Source organism: Lathamus discolor, chromosome 1, assembly GCF_037157495.1.
Source record: "Lathamus discolor isolate bLatDis1 chromosome 1, bLatDis1.hap1, whole genome shotgun sequence".
NCBI lineage: Eukaryota > Metazoa > Chordata > Aves > Psittaciformes > Psittacidae > Lathamus > Lathamus discolor.
The window spans coordinates 60034152-60044402 of record NC_088884.1 but is presented as its reverse complement, the minus strand read 5'-3'; positions in this window follow the sequence as shown (position 1 = coordinate 60044402).

Genomic DNA, 10251 nt, shown 5'->3' with positions numbered 1-10251 from the left:
GGTCATTTCCATCTCTTAGGGTTTCCAGGGAGAATTAAGCTGCCCGGAGAATGTAACTGCTCGGAGTCTACAGTTCTGTGGGTGAAGGGAGGTGACCAGCATCTCTGTGAGGGTACAACTTGTGAGGAGCAGCAAAGACCCCATGACAGATGTGAGCAGCAAGGGAAGTAGACTTAAGGGCTGCAAGAGAGGGGAATGTGTTACCTGGAGAATAAGGGGGCACAGGTAGCCCGGAGGAGGAAGAGACTTGGATGGGACTGAAGGGGAAAGCTGGAAAGTGCGCAGGGAAGAACTGTGTTTTCTCAGCAGTGTCACGGTTCTTCATGTTTTACCATCAATGGAGGTGGTGACAGTAAAGAGGACATGGTAATATAGGCAAGAAACCTGCCCAAACCTTGACCCAGCAGGAGCAAGCTGGGTGGTTGGGAGCCTTCAAGTTTGGGTCTCTTAGAGCAAAGGGCTTAGTGACCAGCAGGCTGAAGAGTCTGTTTTACTGTCAGCTTATGTGAGCTACTAAGGTCCTAATCCTGTACTGCTTTTGCTGGTGCAGAGCCTGAGAAAGGTGCTCTCAGAGCTGACTCTTTGCTGGGGCCTTACTGCATAGAAGCTGGCACTTCTCTAATGTGCTCGCGGTGTCTTTTTGGGTTACATACTGGTGGGCAGCCAGTACTTCCAAAGAAGTTTTTCAAAGGATTGGTAATCAGGTGTAGCAAATCCATCAGCAAACAGCCCTACTGAGCACACTGGAAATATCTCTGTTCTCTGACTTCTCACTGCCTTGCTCCTTGTGAGTTTATTCCCGCAGAAACTGGGTATGAAATGCTGCCAGCACGTAACAGTAGTAACAAACAGGCAGCTTTGCACAGGAGCAAGCGACCACACAGAACTGAGGACAGAAGAGAAGGTCTCTCAGAGGTAACTGTATCCGAGGAGAGTTGGAGTGTGCACTGGGGCAGGCAATGCCTTCCCTCCTACCCCCTGCACCCAGAGCAGGCATTGACACTGTCCAAACTTTGTGCTTTGTGGGTCCCTTGGCTGTTTTTTTTCACGTCGCCCACCATAGGTTTAACTGTGAATTCAGTGGGAGTGAAGCCAAATTAGAACATTTCGGAAAAGCCTTTTCAAAATATGTAGTCTGCCGTTCTTGGGGATGTTGCCTGGATGCCTTCCAGAGCAGCTCCCAAGCTGAGCAGGAACGTCGCTGAGTGCTTGTGACAGTGACAGAGAGCACCTGTGCGATGCAAATGGAAGCAAGAGTGGGATGAGTGTGGGCACCTGGGTGCTGACCTGTTATGGCAAGGACTATGGACATGCGCATTGGAGGTTATCCACCTCCTGTTCACAACTTTTCTCTGGAATAAAATCTATTATAAACGTGATGGCTCTAGAAAGCTGATTTGTTGCTGGCCTGGATCCAGTCCAATCAAGAAACGCTCCTTTAAAATCCTAGTAGCAGCATGAAATGTTCACTTCAATTTTGCTCATAAGCTATTTTTGATTAACCGCAGACACTATGCTGACTTTTCAGTGGCAATCTCTTCACATACTTAGTCAGATTTGCACGTAGCAAAAGGTATCTGAACATGAACAAGGACATTTCCTTATTACTTTCTGATATTACAGATTTCCTCTTATCCAAGCATGGAAGCAAATCTAGTATTAGTGGTTTCAGAATTAATTGTCTATTGGGGAGCTGAAGAAAACTGTTTATGGAAATCCTGCTTTATCTTTGGAGAAATTATTGTGGACAACCTGTACTTTGCAAGGAAGGGGGTTGGTTTTTAACTGATTGATAATCAAATATGGCAAAATCCATCAGCAAGTAGCCTGACTTCGTGTACTGGAAAATTAACAAATAGCTGGAGGTATGCTCCTCTCCAATGTTATTTTGTTGTTGATTTGACAGTGCTAGTAATCCGATTGCTGTAAGTTTAATTTCATACATATCTTTCCATGAGGATGTGTTTTAAAGACTGCTTTGGCCTGGTGCCCTCTAATGAGGCTTTATTTTTTTTTTTTTTTTTAAAAAGAAGGTGCTTTGCAAACTAGATTGCTGTCATAGCAAGGAAAGCCAGTGTTTCTGGATGAGGTGACCCTTGTGCCCTGCTGGCCAGTGGTGGTGGGGAGCTGCCATACTCTGCAAGCTGCTTTGGCCGGCAATGGTCTCTCCAGGAAAGTGTGCCATCACAGCCTCAGGCACCACTCCTGTGGGGAGGAAGGTGGCTCTGGGGAGATGGCACTGCTATGGGGGCTCCCAGTGGGCCCAGATGTGGGTGAAGATGGGGGACGAGGAGGGGCACTGGCGCAAGAGTGGCTGCAGAGCTATGACCATGGTTAGCATGTCCCTTGGGCTGCCCAAATCCTCGCTCAGTTTTGGCTGAGACGACCTGGTGTTGCTTCCTGACTCATGAACAGATGAAAGGCGGTCTCTGTGGGGGGCTGGTGGAGGCAGCCCTGGGAAGTAGCCCTCCCACCCCTGTTCTCTGATCAAACACCTCCTTGAGCAGCTGTTGTCATCTTCCTCACATAAGCAGGCTCATTTCTAACAGGGAGCGCATGTTCATGGAGGAGTGCAATTAACGTTGGGTCTGCTCATAGGGAATACACCAGGCTCAGCCCAGTGCTTCACAACACCCACCTACACCAGGGAGCAGCTCTGCTGCTTCAGAGACTTGGGATAAACCCCCTGCAGCTTCCTCCTCTTAAAGTTATTGCTTCTTGGTTTCTTCCTGGTTTATTTTTCAGTTCTTTTAATTCTGGCTTTTCCAGAAGTCTCTACCTTTGGCACACAAGCCAGCACTTGTTTGGCTCTGCAGCGTCTGCCAAGTCTTGCACTTTTCCAGAGGCTGGGCAGGGGTGAAGGCATCTACTGGATCGTGGTGAATGTGAAACCATTTCAGAACATAACACAGCTGCCGTGCGTCTGATTGTAGAGTATGGTGAGCCAGCAGCGGTGGGGGGGGATGTTATCTGGGCAGAACATGAGTTTTTATGGAACACAAGGTGGGGAACATCCATCGTCTCAGGAGTCTTGATGGGTGCACACAAACATATCAAATAACTTCTTTTTAGGCTCTTTTATTTTTCATTTTAAAATGCTCTTTCATTGGGTATCTGTAATGTCTGACACTGTGTATGCAGGGTGTGTGTATATGTGCTCATCTGGCTTTCTGCAGGCTAAATTCTGCGCAAAATTCATTTCAAAGTGCCTAAATGAATATAATGAATAAATTGCAAATAATCCAGTAAATAAGAAATTTCGGTAATCATTTTCTGATACGTGAAATGAGAATCTGAACAAACTCATGCTAAATTAATTTTTCTTGAGAGTGGGGCAGATATACCAAGTTTGCTGTAAAGATTGTATTTAGTTGCAAATCCACATCTCTCCATGATTACAAATCAAGGCAGAGATCCCCTTTTTATTTACAAAGAAAAAGAATGAAGCGCTAATGTAAAACAATATCTCTTAACAGAGTTGCTTTACAGTGACTCAGTGTTAGACACTCGGAGGACAGCTGTATTTGGGTTGAATCTCCTCCTACCCTTCAGTGATGAGATGGCTTGTGCACTGGCACATGAGACATCATGAATCTTTCAAAGCAACAGTGGATGCCTATGAAAACAACCATTTCCAAACAAGAAATTAAGACAGTCCAATTATATGTAATAAAGGCAGAAGCGGAAAGCTCTGCAACCTGCTGAGATAAATGTTTTCAAGCCTTGGAAATTCATAAGGCTGGAAATACTGCGAAATCTATGCAAGCTGATCGAGACAGTTCCTGTATGAGGATTATTATTTTTAGGACACCATGGTCACACTTCCAGCCTTTCTTCTGTTTTCCAGATTCCAGTGTCTGAGGCATATTCCTGATAGTTACCATGGGGAGAGCCACTGTGATAGTGGCACCTTTATATTCTCTCTCTCTCTCAAAAAAAAAAAAAAAAAGCCTTTGATGTGGTAATTTCTTATTTTTTTTATAACAAAATTCTTCAACAATTGCCTCAAGTAGAGTGGGGGGCAACTGAGGGCAAATCTCAGATAATGGGACTAGAAAAATAATCGCATTAGCTCCCAGTAGTTCCTAGTAGAAATATCCAGGCTTATCTGCTTTCAAAGGATACTCCACTGGCTTGTGGCGTTTTTAAAAAGGAAATAAAAAGGTGTGCAGGGGACAGGAGCTGCGGACCTCTCTTTGCCACTCGGAGCCTAATGCCATTAGAAAGATGTTTATGTGCAGTTTTTTCCTTTCTTCTGGGATTTGGTTCCCCCCCCACACACTCCTTTAAGCTGTGTATCTGATGCTACACCATGTCAGTAAATACACTAAGATGCAGAATCTGGCTACAGACTTTTTAATTTTGCCTGGGTTTGCCTTATCTTTTGCTCTCTGGCACTAAGGAGTGGCTGGGGCAGGGGGAAAAAGAGAAGTGGGGATTCAGAAAGGGAAATTACTGACATTGCTGCTGTCATCCTGAAGTTCTCCCTGAGCTGTTGTGGGGCTGGAGAGAGGTGCCGTGCCTGCTTTGTGCCTTTGTTAGTATTTTAAAGGGAGAATGGTCCCTCCCACAGCGGTGTTTCAAGCCCAGGTGCTGCGGTGCCAATAGAACAAGGGTTTCTGTTCCTCTGCTTTCATCCTGTCTCTCTCTTAACATTTCTTTGCCTGGGGGAAATGGACTTGGTAAATGAAACAGCTTTATAAATATTCTAAAGATAGCTAATCATCAAAAAATCATGCAAGAGAATGGTTAAGATGGGCAATGATAGCTTTGTAGCTTGCAGCTTTGCTAAGGAAATCTTTACAGGTGAAAGGCTGAGATTTTGTGTCTTGTCAGTACTGAGCAGCTAGGATTTAAAAGACTGAAACAAAACACCATATTTTAACATTCACACCAGGGAGTGAAGTAACAGAGAAATAGTCTATAAATCAAGAAAAGCACCAGTGAGGACTGGTGCAGCAACCCAGTTTGATATGCTCTGAGCAAGGTAGGGATACTACGTTTAGACTCAGTATGATAATTCAGACTTCCTGGTATTGGAGATTGCTGTAGATGCTATAGATGCTATAGGGTGGACATGATGAGACGATGTGAAAGGACTACATGAGAATTCCTGCCTTTAGTTTTAAATGACAATCCTCATGGAATGGTACGCAAAATAATTTGCTGGAAGGACTTATTTGTGTTGATGTCTGTATTAGGCATAGGGTCCAACTTCAGGTGTTTGATCTTAGCCCTGGAACCGTGCATAGGCAGGTCTTTGCGAGAGCCTAAAGTTGTATCTCTCTGGTGTACATCCTCCAAGTGAATTCACCCTGGCCTGTGTCACTGCTTACATGATGTGAGGAATGGCACAGCCTGCAGCTTCAGGAAGAGGAAGGAGGTCTGTAGCTTTGAGGAGACAAAAGTAAGGGTCTTGTCTAGATGCACATATCTGAACTGAGCAGTCCTGCATGGTGGAGAGTGGGACTGCAGAATAGCTTCAAAGCAGGGAAAGGAGGCAGAGGGTTAGGGGTGTGGGGTTTTTACTGTTTCTACTGGACTTTCAGGCTCTTGCAGCTTGGCAATGTAAAAACCTAATACTCCAGCAGAGAAGGGTGGTGGGAGAAGGACAGGCATGAAAAATGTGAGGGTTAGGGTGGTGAGGCACTGGAATGGGTTGCCCAGGGAGGTTGTGAGTGCTCCATCCCTGGCAGTGTTCAAGGCCAGGTTGGATGAAGCCTTGGGTGGGATGGTTTAGTGTGAGGTGTCCCTGCCCATGGCAGGGGGGTTGGAACTAGATGATCTTGAGGTCCTTTCCAACCCTAACTATTCTATGATAATGAAGTGTGAGGAACGGGCAGTCTGATTGCTCCGTGTTAGGCTTTCTTATGTTTGGGTTACTATATTATAGAGTAACAGAAAAAGCACTTTTACTCTGCATAAGTATTTCCAAAACCCACATGGACAAAGAATGTGGAATATGGTTCAATACATTGCTGAACAGAGGGAGAAGTCCCAGAGAACAAGTTACCACCAGCAAGGGATTGCAGAATCTCTTCTTTTGGCACATTTTGCTGCCAGAGGACTGCTGGGTCCTCAAAGAACTCCCTCTACCAGTCCAAATCCTCCATGCGGAAGGAAAGCTACCTCTATTAATTACTCAGCAATACACTACATTTTCTGGGGCGCATGGCAGCTTCGGAGAGTTTGTTCCTCCTGGTGTAGCGTGAAGCCAATTTTCCAGCCATGCTACAGCAGTCACTGCTCCCCTGGGCTTTGCTGAGAATTCGTTGGCTCATTACCATATGCATTTTCCTCTTCTATTACAAGTGTATTCATTTGCTCCCATTTAAGTCCTTGTTTTTTGTATCCAAATGGTAAGGATGGAGGACTCTCCAGAGGGGCTAGCCACTGCCAAGCTCCCTATTATAACTTATTTTTGTTTAATACTTCACGAACACAAGCATTTGACATAACAAATCCCATTTTTTTTCTGAGGCCCCTAAAGTGCTTCAGAAATGCCAGCTAACTGACCCTCACAGATTTCCATAAGGTAGATCATGACTATTATACCCATATTATTTATAAGCACCCTGTTGAAGACAGAGGGTTATTGAACTTACTTGTCCCTCTGCCTCTTATTCAAGTTACACTGATTGCATACCCTACCCAGCTTTTTTTAAAGAGATGTTTATATCACCTGCCTTCTATTACTGAGCTCATTCCAAGGCTTTTCACCTTTAGATGTGGCTGGCTCAGAAGATTTCACTACAGAATAGAATTATACAGCATCCCCCACAAATAAATACACACACACATATATATATATAAATATTATCTCCTACCATGACAGAATTGTTTCCTGACACAGCCTATTGAGCTGCCCTCTGCTAGACGTTTGTGTCAGCAGGGCAGAGACATTTTATGGGGCAAATTGCACATTTACTCTGTTTAAATTTGATATTATACCAAAATTGTAATTTGCTTGATTCCATTTCACTTCCTCCAGTAATAGCCAGCTTTGCAGTTCTCCAGTGTTTATGTTTAATTTTCCTTTACATGCTTTTTAGGTTTTCTTGGGTCAAGCCCAACACATTTAGCTAGCTTGATTTTTCTTAAGAAACCAAACCTGTCACGGCTTTAGCTTGCTCTTGCATTTTCCTCCAAAACTTTGTGGCTGTGATTTCATTGTCACAGGAGACTTTGTACTTCAAGTGAAACGTCTAAGAGGTGATGAGCTATAAGATGTGAATTCTCAGAATAATGAAAAGTAATTGGAAGTATTAAGTTACATCATGGGACAAGAATTGCTCTGAAGATGTGATAGAGCTGTCATCGGTGGCATGTTGCAATACAGATCCAACGGAGCTGTTGAATATTTATGTATTGCACCCACAGATACGCAAGAGAGAGGTTTGGGGTGTGCAATGGAAGACAAACCGCAACTTGTGGTACACAAGCTGTTTGGGTGGGTTGAATTTGCACATGGACATAGTGCTAAAGACTTTGCACAGCAGGGAAAGAATTCAAATCCTGCTGTTACTGTCACCAGCCAGCCAATGGAGAAGAACCCATACACAAAGGAGAAATGACTGTGAGGGTTAGAAAGTAAAAAAAAAATGGTTTAGGGGAATGTTTCTTTTTAATGAATTTTTCAGACAGACTATTTAATTATGAAATTACAGCTAATTTAGCTGGAAATGGGATTTTGAAGCGGATTGCTGTAAGACACCTTAAGGCCTTACAGTGGCTTAATCCTTTACTCATTTTTATCCTGTTTTTCTTTTGTTAGCTCAACAGCAGAATATATCTGTTCTATAGAGAGAAATCACCCTGGCAGTGAGCCTGAAATTTGCTGGAGTTGCAATCACCTCTTATAGCTGAACTAATCTCAATACTTCATCAAATTTCTCATGCAAACAGGTGTTTTCTCTAATATCTGTTTAAACCAGACTTCTACACTTATTGACTACAGCACTAGCAGAGGCAAAAGTGAAAAGAGTCCAAATGAAATCAAAGCTGATTACTTAAGGATTCTGCCTGTCTGGTCCTGTTTTCTGTGGCCCTCAGCCTCTGTAGTAAGAAAGATACAATAAAAGGCCTTTCTCAAAGCCTGTTGTCTCCTAAGGGCTTAGGGACCAAGTTCTGTCCGCTTCCTTTACTAATTTGCATAAAATAGTGAAAACCCCCAAGTACTTCAGTTTGTTTCCCTTGTAAAATGGATGAACCGATAGGTCTTCAGAAGTCTTAGCAGTTTGAGTTGTTACTTCTGACTTTTGGGAGAGATTTTCCAGATAACACCAGAAACTATTTATATTCAATTAACTTTTAGTTTGTTTGTAGTTTTCTAATTTTGCCATAACTTGAGTAAGAGTGAAAGGTATTGCAGGTATTCAACAAATGATGGTTACTTACCATCACTGTACTTACCGTTAATGCTCTCCATCTCCAAAAGGCCTCTGTTTTGAGTATACTTAAGCAGGAACATGTGCTAAAGCATAACTTCACACGCCTCAAATACTTCACTGCCATGCTATGGGAACTCTTCCAACTGGTTGGCGTTATACTCAGTTGAAATCCAGAGAAATCACTTCAGCAGCAAAAGGCATATTTCCACTATGATGTCTTATGTCTTAATGAAGCCAATCCTCTGGAGTGCCTTCTGAATCTGCTGTCTTATGGAATTGAGTATTTATAAATGTGCCACAGGAACAATATCTTGGTTTAGCTCTCTGTTCTAACTTAGTGTTGTGTAGAAATATCTTGGAAAAATGAATGGAATTTTGGAATACTAACAAATATCACTACAATATCACAAATTCCAGACTGGGAGCCCCAGGCATCAAAAGATGACTCTGGGGTCTTTTCTTCCCCTAAATTTTCAGGGTCTCCTCAACACTGTAGTGATTGATAGAAATCTCAGGCACTTGTGGTCAGTGTGACAGTCTGTTCAGTGAATCCTGACAGTCATTTAGATAATCATGTTGGGATTAACATGACCCTAAATCTATGGCATGCTTATAAGGTAATTTGTGTGTGCCAAAACATGTATTTTTATTTATCTATTTGCCTGTGACAGGGAGGTTGGAACTAGATGAACTTTAAGGTCCCTTCCAACTCAAACAATTCTATGATTCTATTTATGCATGCATGCTTGTATTTTACACAACACATTCTACACATTTTATACATATGTGTTTAAAAATACATTAAATTGATATTCTATATATAAAATCAATGTGGGTTTTTTTCCAAAAAAATGTAGTGAAATTTTTGAACAGGTGGGGTGTGTTAGGTTACAGAGGTTCAAAATGAACAGTGATATTCAGCTCAGGAGGAATGTTAAGGCATTTTGACTTCTGTTTTAATAGTTGCATTTAACTGTTCTTTTTCTTGGTTGCCTTCACACAAAGTCTGTGGTCACCTGAGGCACAGAAGTGAGTGTGAGTATCAGAAACTTGTGCTGAAGGATGAGGAGCATCCTTTGATGGAGACATCAAGATATGCTGCCTTCTTGTGGTGTTGTTTTGTTGGGAACTGTGATAATATTATTTTTCTTCCATCCTGAGAGTTTCACACTTAAATTTTACCTGTAAAATCAGAAATTACTTCAAAATCGAATTAGTAAAGACCCTTCATGAGAAGTAGCAGCATTCATCAGAATGCTGGAACTTTCTGGGGAGAGCAACTTTTGCACCAAACTAGTTTTAAGAACTCTTAAAGTTCTTAAACTCTTAAAACTCTTTAAGAGTTTTAAAAACTCTTAAAAATGATGGCATCATTTTGAAACCTGGCTCAACTAACATGCTGGGTTTTGCATACAAACTACAGAAAGGCTATCACCATCATGTAAGCATTCTCCCCCCTGCTGTAGAACTTCAGCAAAAGAAGTTAGTCTGCATGTGTCTCTGGTGCATTTGTTGGGAAGAGATGATTGCCTAATCAGCACAGTATATTTCTGCCCTGAATGTATAGTTTCTGGCCTTTCCAATACACTGAGTCAGAGGTCAAGTTACTCTGTATGTGTATTAATTTTATTATTCATTCACCGGGTAGAGGCTATTTATTTAAAAACAGGTACAATGCCATTGGCAATAATGTCACAGACTCTAAATGAAAGCTAATTTATCTGGTTGTAGAAGAAGCTGAGAGCAGCAGACAGTAAGTAGAGGTAGGAGCAGTGGCGGCAAAAGGAGGAGAGCTGTCTGTGAGGGGTCTTCTGCATATGGAGGCCTTCAGAGGCACCCTACAGAAAACCTGCATGTGAGC